The 13,253-nt window shown below is 39.7% G+C and overlaps 1 pseudogene; it reads right to left on the reverse strand.

Moving 5' to 3' along the window:
- Window positions 1-9,607: 9,607 nt before the first annotated feature.
- Window positions 9,608-13,253, reverse strand: part of LOC120220862 — a 47,136-nt pseudogene continuing 43,490 nt past the window's right edge.

Here is a 13,253-nt window from a genome sequence, read left to right on the forward strand (position 1 = left end):
TACACTTTCCTTTTGATATATTAAAATGATCTGCTTTGTATCTTCTGTGAGCAGGAATATTAGCAGACTGGTCTTTATGTCTTGTCTCAGCACCAAACAAAATAGATATTAACCAAGATAAGTTCTTTTTAATTTTTTTTCATGATTAAAAACCTACATTATGGAGTTTTCAAGTATAAAAAATTTGAATGAGGGAACCTGGGTGGCTCAGTAGGTTAAGCATCCGACTGGATATCGGGTCAGGTCATGATATTATGATTTGATTCATGAGATCAAGTGTCTCATGGGACTCTGCTCTTACATTGTGGAGCCTGCTTGGGATTCTCTCTCTCCTTCCCTCCTCCTCCACTCCTCTCACTCATGTGCTCTCTTTCTCTCCTTCAAAGAAATAAACTTAAAAAATTTATGAAAAAGTTGAATGATGAAATGATTCCCTATGTATCCAACATTTAGTTCGAAAATAATCTTGAATTCATTCTCCCTGCCTTAATTTTGTCATTGCTTTGATAGAGCATTTTCAAATAGAGCTGAGATTCCAATCAGACTAATATGTTTAATATGTTCTCTATTGCTGGATAACACATCACTGCAAAGCCTGGATCTTTATTCAAAGGGTTCACCTGATTAGGCCAGGCCTATCAAAATAATCTCCCTTTTGATAAATTCAAAGTCAGCTACCGAGGGATCCGTCCATATTATATCTAAAACATCTCTTCACCTTTGTTGAATTCTGTTTGCTGGAAATGAGCATTAGGTTCTTCCAGGCTTCCTGGTAAAGCACTAAGAACAGGGGATTACACATAGGAATCTCAGAGATGGGTACCATGGAGCCCATCTTAGAATCTTATATACCACGCCCACGTGGACTAACTCAGCAACAGCCTTTTACCCCAAATAGTGTTCCTTATTTCTATTCATTCCTTGAACTTCATGTGACATACTGAAGAAGGAAAGGAAAACCTAATCGCAAACTTGAGCATGTATGAAAAATTTCAAGTATATGAAAGAAATACTCAGGATCAAAAGAACTGAGAAAATAAAGTAAGTTTCCTTGAAAAGGAGTTGTAGCAACATTTGATTTCAGAAGAACTGGCCTGTCAAATAAAACACACAATGTGTACATAAAGGAAATGATGCAAAATTATTATGGTTGCTCTTTTTCTAAAGAAATTTAAGACAGCGCAAATGTGTTTTGTATATAACTTGCATTAAATCACCATTAACTAAATGACATCTGTTGATTTATTAGAATTCTAACCAGGTAAAATTAATTCTTTTTGTTTTTTTTAATATTTTTATTTATTTCTAGGAGAGAGAGAGACAGCGTGAGCAGGGGAGGGTCAGAGAGAGAGGGAGTCACAGACTGAAACAGGCTCCAGGCTCTGAGCTGGCAGTCAGCACAGAGCCCGACACAGGGCTCGAACCCACGAATCGCGAGATCATGACCTGAGCGAAAGTCGTATGCTTAACCGACTAAGCCACCCAGGTGCCCCGGTAAAATTAATTCTTACCTTATCAATGTTTTAGAAAGATTACTTGGTTTATTAAATCTCTTCACTAAACCTCTTTCTTTTTTTAATTTATTTTCCCTCTCTTTTTACCTCAGGTATAGATTGTTGAATAAATGATAATTCTTTATTATAACAAAAAATGAGTTCCATTTATCATTTTAACTTACTTAATACTCTTTGTCAACTGAATGGCTCCCAAATTATCTTGTCTTGGCTGTTAGTATTATATAAGTTTTTCTGAACTTTCTCACTGTGATGTCAGTGAGGAAGGAATATTGCTTTCTAAAGTGGCAAATGCCACTCACCAAGAAAGACCAATGTTTGGTAAGTGCTTGTTATGGGGCATAGGATAGTAATCATTTCTGTTCCCCTCCATGAAAGCTACAGTAAAATCTGTATCACTTTCTTAGGCTTAAAACAAGTTAATTTATTTGAAAGGAATTAAAGTGACTTGTCAAACATTGGTGTTTCTTGGTTAAGTGTCAAAAAGAGCCAGTATATGCTAAGGAAGGTGAGATTTTCAAAGATTAAGTACATTTTCAAGGTCACAGACCTAGGAACTGGCAGACTTACGGCTCTAGTAAAGAATTTAAGAGTCCATATTTCGAACCAGTTGTTTTAGTTTGGTTTTGTTTTTGCATATATTTACATGTTGTGTGATATTATGAAACAGCATCCCAGGTTTTCAGATGAAATATTTTTAATTTTTGTATGAATACAGCTACAAGTACAAAGGAATACTGCACAAAATCATCATAATTAATAACTTTAAAGCTGTTCCTTTTAGAATAGTTTCCTATGGATTTTGTATACTTTTTCCAACAATTCTGTAATTGATTTAAAAAAATTGAAACTACTTCTTTAATAGTCACCTTTTCAGTATGTGTTCTATGTGTTTTGTTGTCTTAAGTATATAAAATCTCCAGTCTTTCAAAATAAGTTTGATTTTTAGAAATAAATCTAAAAGTCATTAAGAACAGATATGGGAGATGAAATATATAATGAAGATGAGGAGTAAATTGTTTTTTTTTAAAAACTATTTCATAATCATTAGAATGTGGCTAACACATATACTGCCATAAAGAGTGTGTATAATCTATAAAATGTCTATATAATCATCTTTATCTTTGAGGACTAATTATAAATAATGACAGCTTAAATCAAAGAAAAAATCCTCATAATCTCAGACAAGATGTAATTCTCCCATATGAGAAACATTTTAATAATTTATGCTGTTGCATTTTATTTTCAAATCTTACTTGAATTATATCATTCATAATTTATTAATGTTTTCCTCGAATTCAGTTTTTTTCTCCAAATCCCTAAAAGATCAAGACAAATGTCTAATCTCTACTAATTCTCAAGTTGTGTGACAAATTCATCCAATAAATAAGCGCACTTCATGTTAATTTTTTCCTTGAGACCAATGTTTCTGTTTAAATTTTATTTTTAGCCACAATTCTCAGATAACTCATCTGAATGAACAAAATAGCCGACCCCTTCAAAAATCTCATTGGTTTTATGAATAATTATCACTTCATATATAACCAGGAAATTTTCCCTGTCTTCCGAAAGGTTTTTTTATTATTTTTTTTTGCCAATTAATTATTCTTTACTTAAGTTTTTCTTTTTGAATAGGCTTTGTGGAAGTCTCTGTGTGTATTGCATGGAAAGAAATTAAATTTCACCCAAATCTTCTCGTACTGCTTCTTTTATCTAAACTTCTATCCCGGGAAGAATCAGCAGAGAACTTCCACAAATTGTTACCACATCTTCAATTTATTATTTGCATCTTTGTCTTTGCACTTGGATTTTTCTGCTTGCTACTGAAGAGAGGCCCTGTGCTCAGGGAATGCTCAGTCTCTTCTTCGTTCCCTTACAAGGCAATATATTGCTCAGTTCCCCTCTCTCGATCTCTCTCTAGTGGAAAATTCTGTCAGCATGCACCCATTTTTTTTTCAACATACACACGTTGTAACCATGAAGTAACCTCATCTTCAAAGTAGTAGTAACCAGAATGTGCTTGGTTCAGATCTTATGGCAGATATATTCTTATTTCTCTGACACATTGATGGCGAAACTCTTTAAAAGAAGATTGGCACTTACAGTTTTTTTTTTCAATTTTTAAATGTTTTTATTTCTGAGAGAGAGAGAGGGAGAGGCAGCGTGAGCAGGGGAGGGTCAGAGAGAGAGGGAGACACAGAATCTGAAACAGGCTCCAGGCTCTGAGCTGGCTGTCAGCACAGAGTCCAGTGCGGGGCTTGAACCCATGAACCGTGAGATCATGACCTGAGCCGAAGTCGGATGCTTAACCGACTGAGCCACCCAGGTGCCCCAGCACTTACAGTTTTAATTCTTTCTCTTTTGTTTGGGAAAAAAAAAATCATTCTAATTAGGCTTTTATGTGCAGCTTTCTACTGAAAACTGTTCCTGTCAACAGCACAGGTATTAATGCTTCCTCTTCATTGGGGGGCTCACTATGGAATTCTTAGTTCTCATCTTTCTTGACCCATCAGGGTGCGTGACATGGCTGAACATCTTTTCACCCTTGAAATGCCTTCTGTGGATTGCTTCAGACATTATTTGATCTCGACTTCCCTTCTGCGTAAGAGATCACTCCTTATACTTTTCCTGTTGTCCAAACCTCAAATTGTTGAAATGCCATTCTTCTCAATCTTTGCATCTCTTCTCTGTCTACATTCATGGATTACATACAGTTTTGTGTTTGTAAAACCATGCATATGTTAATGATTCCCAAATTATATGATTCCCAAATTATATCTCTGCTCCTGACTCCTCTGGAAAAGTCCAAACTCCTATCCCAACTACTTAGGTGACATCGCCCCTTATAGCGATGTCTAATAGGCATCTTATTAAAATGTTCAAATCCAAGATGTTCGTTCTTTGGAAATCTCCACTCACAGTCTTTGCCATATTGATTAACAGCAACTCCATTCCTTCTATTCTTCAGGTTCTAAATATCAGAGTCATCCTTGAATCCTCTCTGCCCCACACTATATCCAGTCCATCCTTTCTCTACCCTAATGAGGTGGGGACCACGGGGCACCTCCACCACTAGCATCCTGGACCAATACATGCCCATTTTGTACCCATAACATTTCCCTCATCTCTAGAATAATCCAACTGCTTCTGCTCCAGCCATTTCTCCTTTAAGTTTATGCTCAAAACAGCAGCCAGAGTGAGATTCCATACACTGTTACATCATGTCCCTGTGTTTCTGAAAACTTAACCGGTGGCTTTCTGTCACATTCAGAGCAAAAGCCAAAGCTCTTCCAGTGAAAACACAATAAAGTTACTAAAAACTTGAATGAAAACAATACCAATGTCAGAAATGTAGAAGTCCGGCATTGATTAACATGAAAAGAGATGCTAGCATACCTGAGGAGTAATATATCTGAACATTATAATGCAAGGTCAGTGAACAGCTGTCTCTCCATTTTTTACAGTGAACACGACTAATTTGAATGGAAATAAAATTCAGCAAAGACTCTATCTGAGCTCTTAAGTGTAGATGGTTAAGGGAGGCAGGCAAACATCCTTTCTAGTGGCTTTGTGGAGTTGGGTCTCACTGAGCTGGATGTTGTATATGGACCAGAAAGTTCAGTTCAGAGTAATAGGCAGGACACCTGGGTGGCTCAGCTGGTTAGGCATCCAACTCATGATCTCAGCTCAGGTCATGATCTCATGATTTGTGGGATCGAGCCCTGCACTGGGCTCTGTGCTGACAGCGTGGAGCCTGCTTGGGATTTTCTCTCTCCCTCTCTCTCTCTGCCCTTCTCCCATTTATTCTTTCTCTGTGACTCACTCAAAACAAATAAGTTTAAAAAAAAGAGTAAAAGCCAAAGCCCTCACAGTGACCTACAAGGTTCTACCTCTCTTGGCCCCTTTGCCCCTCTGATGACATCTGTCAGTACAGTTACCCAGCCCTGCCCGTAAAGGATTTCTAGCTGCACCTCAAACATGTTTCCTCTTCATTTGCTGTTTCTTCTGCCTCAGAACACCTTTCCCACTGCTATCTGCATGAAGATCTCTCCCAACTCCTTCTCTGTCTTTGCTCACACGTCATCTCTTCAGTGCTGTATTCCCTGACCAATATTTAAAATTGCTAGTCCCTGGAGGGCACCTGGGTGGCTCAATCAGTTGAGCGTCTGACTTCAGCCCAGGTCATGGTCTTGGGGTTCATGAGTTTGAGCCCCACGCCGGGCTCACTGCTGTCAGCATTGAGCCTGCTTCAGATCCTCTGCCTCTGTCTCTCTCTGCTCTCCCTGTTCATGCTCTCTCAAAAATAAATAAACATTAAAAAAAAAGTATTAAAACGTTGCTAGCCCCTGCCCTGCCCCCACCAGCATGACTTTACACATTCTCTAGGTTTATCATTACCTTTTCCCTTCCTCCAAGGTGTGTATGGTTTAATTATGTATGTATTATCCATCTACCCCCCACTAGCATGTGAGATCTGTTAGGCAGGAAGTTTATTTACTACTGCCTATCTATTGCTTAAGACATTAAGTTTCATATATTAAATTCTAAATAAATATGTGTTGAACGAGGTTGCATGCATCATTTATTTTAGTGCCTCTGTGAAGAATATGCAGACTTTTACTAATCAAACTGCTGGCATCAAGCCAGCTGGCAGACCCTAAAAAGTCTTTCTGCAGAAATATATTTCCACACAGAAACTTAGTATCAGCTTTCATGTAGAATATTTTTGGGAGTCCGTGTGTTCAAGGATGAAAATTTGTTAACCAGTTTGACAATTTTTGCATATTTTCACAAAGCGTGTGGGCTAGGCTTCAAGTACTTGTCCGGCAGGTACTTGCTGCACTGTGTTGCTGGGATCATTCTGGCAGCGAGGGACAGGCACTTGGCAGCCTCTTTGCTGTCTCAAGAATTTTTACCAAAACTTTCTAGTTGTGTCTTCCCACTGAGGTACTTTGAAAAGTTCCTTAAATTACAGCTAAGCATGGCAGTCCAACTCCTTGGCAATCTGCATGTCACCAGCAGAGTGTATACTTACGCACCTGTAAAAATTAGTAGCTGCATTGGGCTAGAGGAACATTTTGTAACCCGTTAGGTCATTATCGCCTATTTAAGTAATTACAATAATAGAATGATAGACTTGGAGCGACTGGGTGGCTCATTTGGGTAAGCGTCCAACTTCAGCTCAGGTCGTGATCTCACGATTTGTGGGTCCGAGTCCCGCATGGGGCTCTTTGCTGACAGAGGCTGGAGCCTGTTTCAGATTCTGTGTCTCCCTCTCTCTCTGCCCCTCTTCCGCTCACATTCTGTCTCTTTCTCTCAAAAATAAATAAACATTTTTAAAAAATGATAAACTCTTCTATTAGAGTTATAAATATTGGTATCTATGAATGAGAAAATATATACCAACAGAAAGTTTATTTAAATTGTCTTATAATTTTAAATTATACTTTACTAATTACAGTATGAACTACATGTATTTAAAAATATTGCTATCAGGGCACCTGGGTGGCTCAGTCGGTTGAGTGTTTGATTTTAGCTCAGGTCATTATCTCACAGTTTGTGTGTTCGAGTCCCACATTGGGCTCTATGCTGACAGCTCAGAGCCTGGAGCCTGCTTCGAATTCTGTGTCTCCCTCTCTCTCTGCCCCTCCCTGCTTGCATGTGTCCTCTGTCTCTCTTTCTCAAAAATAAACATGAAAAACTATACTGCTGTCATAGTAGGTAATGTTTATTCACGTCACCACCTTGCTCTCAGTGCTTTGCACACACTGCTACTTTCAGCTGAGGAAACTGACTGGCCCAGAAGTTCAGTAACTAGTCCAAGATCATGCAGATAGTAATAGTGGAACCAGAATATGAACTCGGATCTGTCTTTGAAGTTCCAGCTTATAGCCATCCTGGAGAGAGAAAGGCAAGGGGACGGAAGGTTGGGTACCACCTAGTAGCTCCGGTGCTATGACCCTGGAGCAGGCGAGAATCTTTGTGAAAAATATCTATTCTTCAGTGAAGTTCTAGTGCTGGCTGAGGCTTAATTACACGCAGTGCACTAGCCCTGAAGGCCTGCACAGCTGGTCCGCATATTTAGGTAACAGCTCCTGCAGAGGAAAGATGGACACTAGGGGTCAGAAAAACGTGTTCTTGTCTGGTTTTTGCCACTTACTGGTTATGTGACCTTGGACAAGACTTATGGCTGTAAGCTTTAGAGTATACATAGTGAAAAAATAAGTATAATGTTGCCGCCTTGATCTACTTCTCAAGGCTTTATAGATTTAAACGAAACTGTACTTTATAATATCCAAATCTAAGGCATTATAATTGTTAATATCATTGTAGCTATAGGCATATTTCATTCTTCCATTCCTATTTTATTAGTCTTTGAAGGAATCACATGATGTTCTTATATTGAGTGGGCAACCTGGTCTCTTTCTTAATAGATTCAATTTTAGATCATTAAGGGAGAGAAAGAAATTGAGCTGTGCCTTTGGGCACATCCTGGCAAAGTAAAAAGTGGCCCGATTTCCGTGGGACAAGGAGGAAAATGTGAGATACGTCAATGGCATAAATTTATATTTGGGAAAAGGGTCCCTGGAATGGTGTGGGAGCCAGAAGACTGGCAGTGGCTTCAGGTCTCTAGGGATGACTGCATGTGACAGCTTTGTTACATAGTTAACTGTACAGTATAAATGGGGTCTCAGAGGACCTGTGTGATTTCTAAAAATAAGTATGGTCAGAATGTGCCTGTAGTTTCAGAATTTTGTCTTGGCTTTGTTCAAATTCCACACACAACCAAAACAAATAAGCCATGTCAACCATGTGTTTCCTTCATCCACTGTTCAATTCTTCTTTACCTACCAAGAAGAATTCAGAATGTATTTTACACTGTAAACTTAAACAAGATAATAATTTAAATACACACAAGCCTGATGTAAGCGATAGCCAAGTACATACACATTTATTTCTGTTTTAATAGATTTATGTCTAATTAGCTGACCAGTGGGGGGTAAGGCTAATAGTGCCAGATAACTGAAGTAAATGTTATTTAACAGCATGGGGTTCCAGTAACACAGGAACTATCTTCTAGGCATTATATCATCTAAGCCCAGGAAGCCCCCCTGTGGCTGCAGCACTGCATTATTTAAAATCAGTTCGTCATGTTCCCCCATGGGCATTGGCCACCTTTCAAAACTGTCTCTGGCCGTGAGCTATTTGTGCCTGCACAGTGATCATAAATCTCCCCTATAATCTCCAAAACTCATGCAGATGATGTTTAGAGATTCCAGAAGACAAGAATGCAGAGGGATTCTGCTCCTTGCTTAATCCCCGATTAAATACAATTAGATTGTATAATTGCCTTAATTTCAGAGTCCACAATACCTTTATCAAACATCTTTTCATTGTATAGTGTAGTCTTTTGTGGTCTTATTCAAGTAAGTTTTTTTTTTTTACATTTTCATAACATTTTAACATTTAATAGAAACTATATATATATATGTGTATATATATATATATATATATATAAACTTTATCTTTTATAAGATCGCCACTATAGAAATTTATATAGGTTAAAAGCAAGACGAATGGTCAAGGAGGACCCAGTCCTGTTTGCTGTTCTCAGAGGTTGTAGGTCAGAGTTCACTGGGGAAGGAGGACTCTGGTTACCCAATCAGGTGGAAGGTGAAGAAAGGCTAAAACACAGGACATTAGATAGAGATAACCAGACATTGGATTCCATCAATATCCCAAGGATACACATCTCTTACCTAAAAAACCTGTGGATTTGTTCCAAGACTTGGGAATACCCATTACAAAGATGTCTCTCCTTTAGGCTCGATCCCAAATACTCTGTCAATTCCCACAGCTCTGACAGGAATCATCCATCTCTCTTTTCCTTACACAGATCAGGAGGATATCCACAACTTGTAGATACTTTTGGTCTCTTCCCCCCAGATTTAGTTTATGTTTAACTGGAGCACTCAATAACCCTGAGGAAAAACAATGCAGTCTGAGTCATCTCTCAGTGAGAGTCAAAGATACGTGTTTCACAAATGGAAAATTCAAATCCTCCAAGGTCAGATGGTTCCCCAAACAAACTATCAATTGATGGAAGAGGGTTCTAACTTGCCATTGGCAGTAGCCACTCCACTTTGAGGCAGTGGTGCAGAGGCTTTCTCCCAATTTCGAGACCCCTGTGATCTACACCCACTCCAGCCGTCTGCATCTAGCCCAGAATATCCATTGCACCTTCAGCAATTTCTTTGGCGGAATGATCTTCAAGGGTTAGTGAAGGATCAAAAAGCAAGGGTGAAGGAGGGCACCCTGTACTGTCATTTACAACATCTGAGTCCTACTCCAGCGGGGTGGGGTGGGGAGGGACTTCCAGTTGGCAGTGGGCAGCACGGATCCTCAGAGAGGGTTACAGGACCTGGTTTGTTGCAGGGTATCCATGGAGACCATTGGCAGCATTTGAAGGGAACCTGATTCGTGTCTTGACAGATAGGAGTAAGGCAATGTCTGGTCGTTGGAAGAGACTGATCGGAACAACGAGCATCATCCACAAAGGCCAAGCACCTCTGACTGGGATGAATCATATGAGCCCGTTGGGCAGCACACACCTGTGACCAACATTCTGCATTCCTCCAGCTGCCTGTGAAATAAGGCTTCCACTCCATAGAGCTGGTGATACCACTGAAGACATTTTAGATGCTTTATGTTCTCTTGTCATTTGGCCAAAAGTCTGTCTGAGCCAGTCAAGAGACTACCGCCTACAGCTTCATGTTCCACTCTACAACCGTGTAAATAAATAACGTTGCTTCTTCTCTTTGAGCAAATGCTGAAGTCATTTAAACTGATCGACGTACAAAGACTGCAAACAAATTAGCTTCTCATGCGTAACACGCCAACTTCTTCTGCCGGGTACACACCAGCATGTCCAGATTGCAGCTGGCTTCGCTGTGGCTGCTTTCTGGAATCTGAGTTCCAGATCTGTCTTCGCATAAGAGTTCAGCTGACACAAGACTATTTCACCTACACACCCTGGATTGGTCTTCATTTGATCCTGAAGTGCCAGAGCATTCCTATAGGCATGTTCAGCACAGAAGGACACCCGATCTTCCTTCTCTGGCTTTGGAGAAGTACTGGGACATCTTTTTCCATTCTTAGTCATAGACTACATTGTTTGAAGGGTGCATTCTTGTCTTCAGGGGTATGTTTTTTTGTTGTTCATTTATTTATTTTGAGAGAGAGAAAGAAAGAGAGAGAGAGCACAATCAGATGAGGGGCAGAGAAAAGGAGAGACAGAATCCCAAGCAGGCTCTGTACCATGAGCATAGAGCCTGTTGCAGGACTTGAACTCAGAAACCATGAGATCATGACCTGAACTGAGATCTAGAGTCAGATGCTTAACCAACTGAGCCACCCAGGCTCCCCTTCAGGGATATGTTTAATGTTAAACTCCTGCCCCTCCAGACAAGGTTGTGAGCACGGGCAGTGAATGAATGAACAAGACAGGGGCTTCTGAAACTTGGGCACTGGGGTGAACCTCCCCTGATTGGCCAGCAAAACTTGGATCTGAATATCCTGTCCATATCGAAATCTCTCGACGCACCGTGCTGCGCCACTAGCCTTCTGGCTGTGCCATCCACCATCCTCTTCTCTCAAATGGGTTTTGTCTTGGATATGTTGGTAGGAGGTGGAAGGGTAAACAGAAATACATGTTCATCAAACATGTACCGTTTCCACGTTTTTCATTCTCCTGTTGGGTTTCTGGAGTTCTCTATTTTTTATGAGTGTTGCATTCATCTTTATACAGTGCAGTGACAAGGGGTATATAAATGTCCATACTCTTACAGCAGAGTCAATAATTGGTCTCTTGACTTAGCTGAATATTTCAAACAAGAGAAACAACCTTTCTAGCTGAGAGTCTCAATCGAGAAGACATACAAAAAGTGTTCCCACAAACGTAAACATAGGCACGCACTCTCATATGTTACAGACTTTTGTACAATTAAATGATATTTTATTTTCCGGGCAGCTCTATCCATTGACATCACATGGATCATGTCTCAAAGGCTGCATTCTTGCTTGAAAACCTTCAACAGGAAATTCTGGGATTGTAACCTGAGTTTATAATTCTAATAGACTACACTGATTTAGAATGCAAGCTCCTGACATCTAACCGATAAGATGCTGGTTACCAGCCATTAGCCTGGGGCTGACAGAGCCCTGAAATTGTATTTCCCTATCTCATTGCCCTATTGCTTACTAATTAATGGCCGTAAGGTGTCACCAAGTGTAACTGGCTTCTGGTACCTCCCTCTTTATTTCGGGGCTGGAAAGGTGTTCACTTCCTGATCCCAGCTCTGACTAGAGGAACATTCTATCTCAGAAACATTTGCATGAAAACAAGAAAGTATAGGATAGGGGGGCTCAAATAAGCAAGGTCATAAAGACATTAAATACCCTTATGCCAGCCAAAAATAATTATCACCATGAATTTAGAAACTATGAATTAAGGATTTGAAGGACTTACTGTTTTGTTTTTAGTGTTGGGAAAACTTCAATAGTAGCTGCCTTTATAGCAATAAGCTACCTAATGGAAGTCAATACAAAGTGTATTCTTTGACTTCTAGTTTGAAAAAATAAAAAAAAGAAAAAGATTAAACAAGATAGGAAATTATGAAAATAGGTAAATATGCCAATTTTTAAAAATTATTTCATTTATTTCCACCAGAACTGCACAGTTAGAATGTTCTCTGTGTTATCTACGAAGTTTGTATGTGGGAGGGGAATCCGTATTTGTTTTAGTTTTTTTTTAATTTTTTAAAAAAATTGGTTTATATTTGAGAGACAGGGAGAGACAGCACATGAACAGGCAAGGGGCAGAGAGAGGGAAGCACAGAATTGGAAGCAGGCTCCAGGCTCTGAACTGTCAGCACAGAGGCCGACATGGGGCTCGAACTCAGGAACAATGAGATCATGACCTGAGAGGATGTCAGTAGCTTAGATGACTGAGCCACCCAGGCGCTCCAATCAGTGTTTCATATAGAACACTGATTCATGTTGTTTTTCACCTTTACTAGGTCCTGGCAAGACTCTCCTCCCTTCAAACACATACATGGATGCAAACCCACACGTGCATGCACACATGCACACATATACACACACACTTTCTTTAAACATTTTACTCCCAGTGTTACCTTAAGCTCCTAAGCATGACAGCTTGGGAGCCCACTGTTAAGTGACATTTCTCCAGGTCACTGCTTATGGTTACAGCTCCTGTACAGAAAATAGTTGGGCCATGTTTTCCCTCAGCTCATCAGGCACAGTTTCCTGTCTCACAAAAACAACAACATCCAACTGCAATGATTGAGGTCATTATAACATCTTGTTCAATGTAAGCAAAACAGTTCTTTCGAACACTGACTAAAGATCAGACGCTCAGGCTCAGGCTGGGAAAGAGAGGAATATTGACAGGTTACAGACCTGTGGAGTCTAATGAAAGAAAGATCAAAAGAAATCATTAGGGCTGGATTATGGATGTTGAGAAAGGATAGTATTAATGCGTACTGAGTTTCAATAATAGCAAGCTAAAGATTGTTGATCAGAATTCATGATTCTAGAGAGTGTTATCAACCTTTAAAGAATGGTCTTTTTTAATTCCTGCCCCCCACCCTTGCCCTACAAAGAGGCAACCTAAAATAATGATGCTTCAGTTGAACTCTAAACTTAACACTGAACTGA

The sequence above is a fragment of the Hyaena hyaena genome, unplaced genomic scaffold (assembly GCF_003009895.1).
Source record: "Hyaena hyaena isolate Hyena2069 unplaced genomic scaffold, ASM300989v1 scaffold_732, whole genome shotgun sequence".
NCBI classification, from domain to species: Eukaryota; Metazoa; Chordata; class Mammalia; order Carnivora; family Hyaenidae; genus Hyaena; species Hyaena hyaena.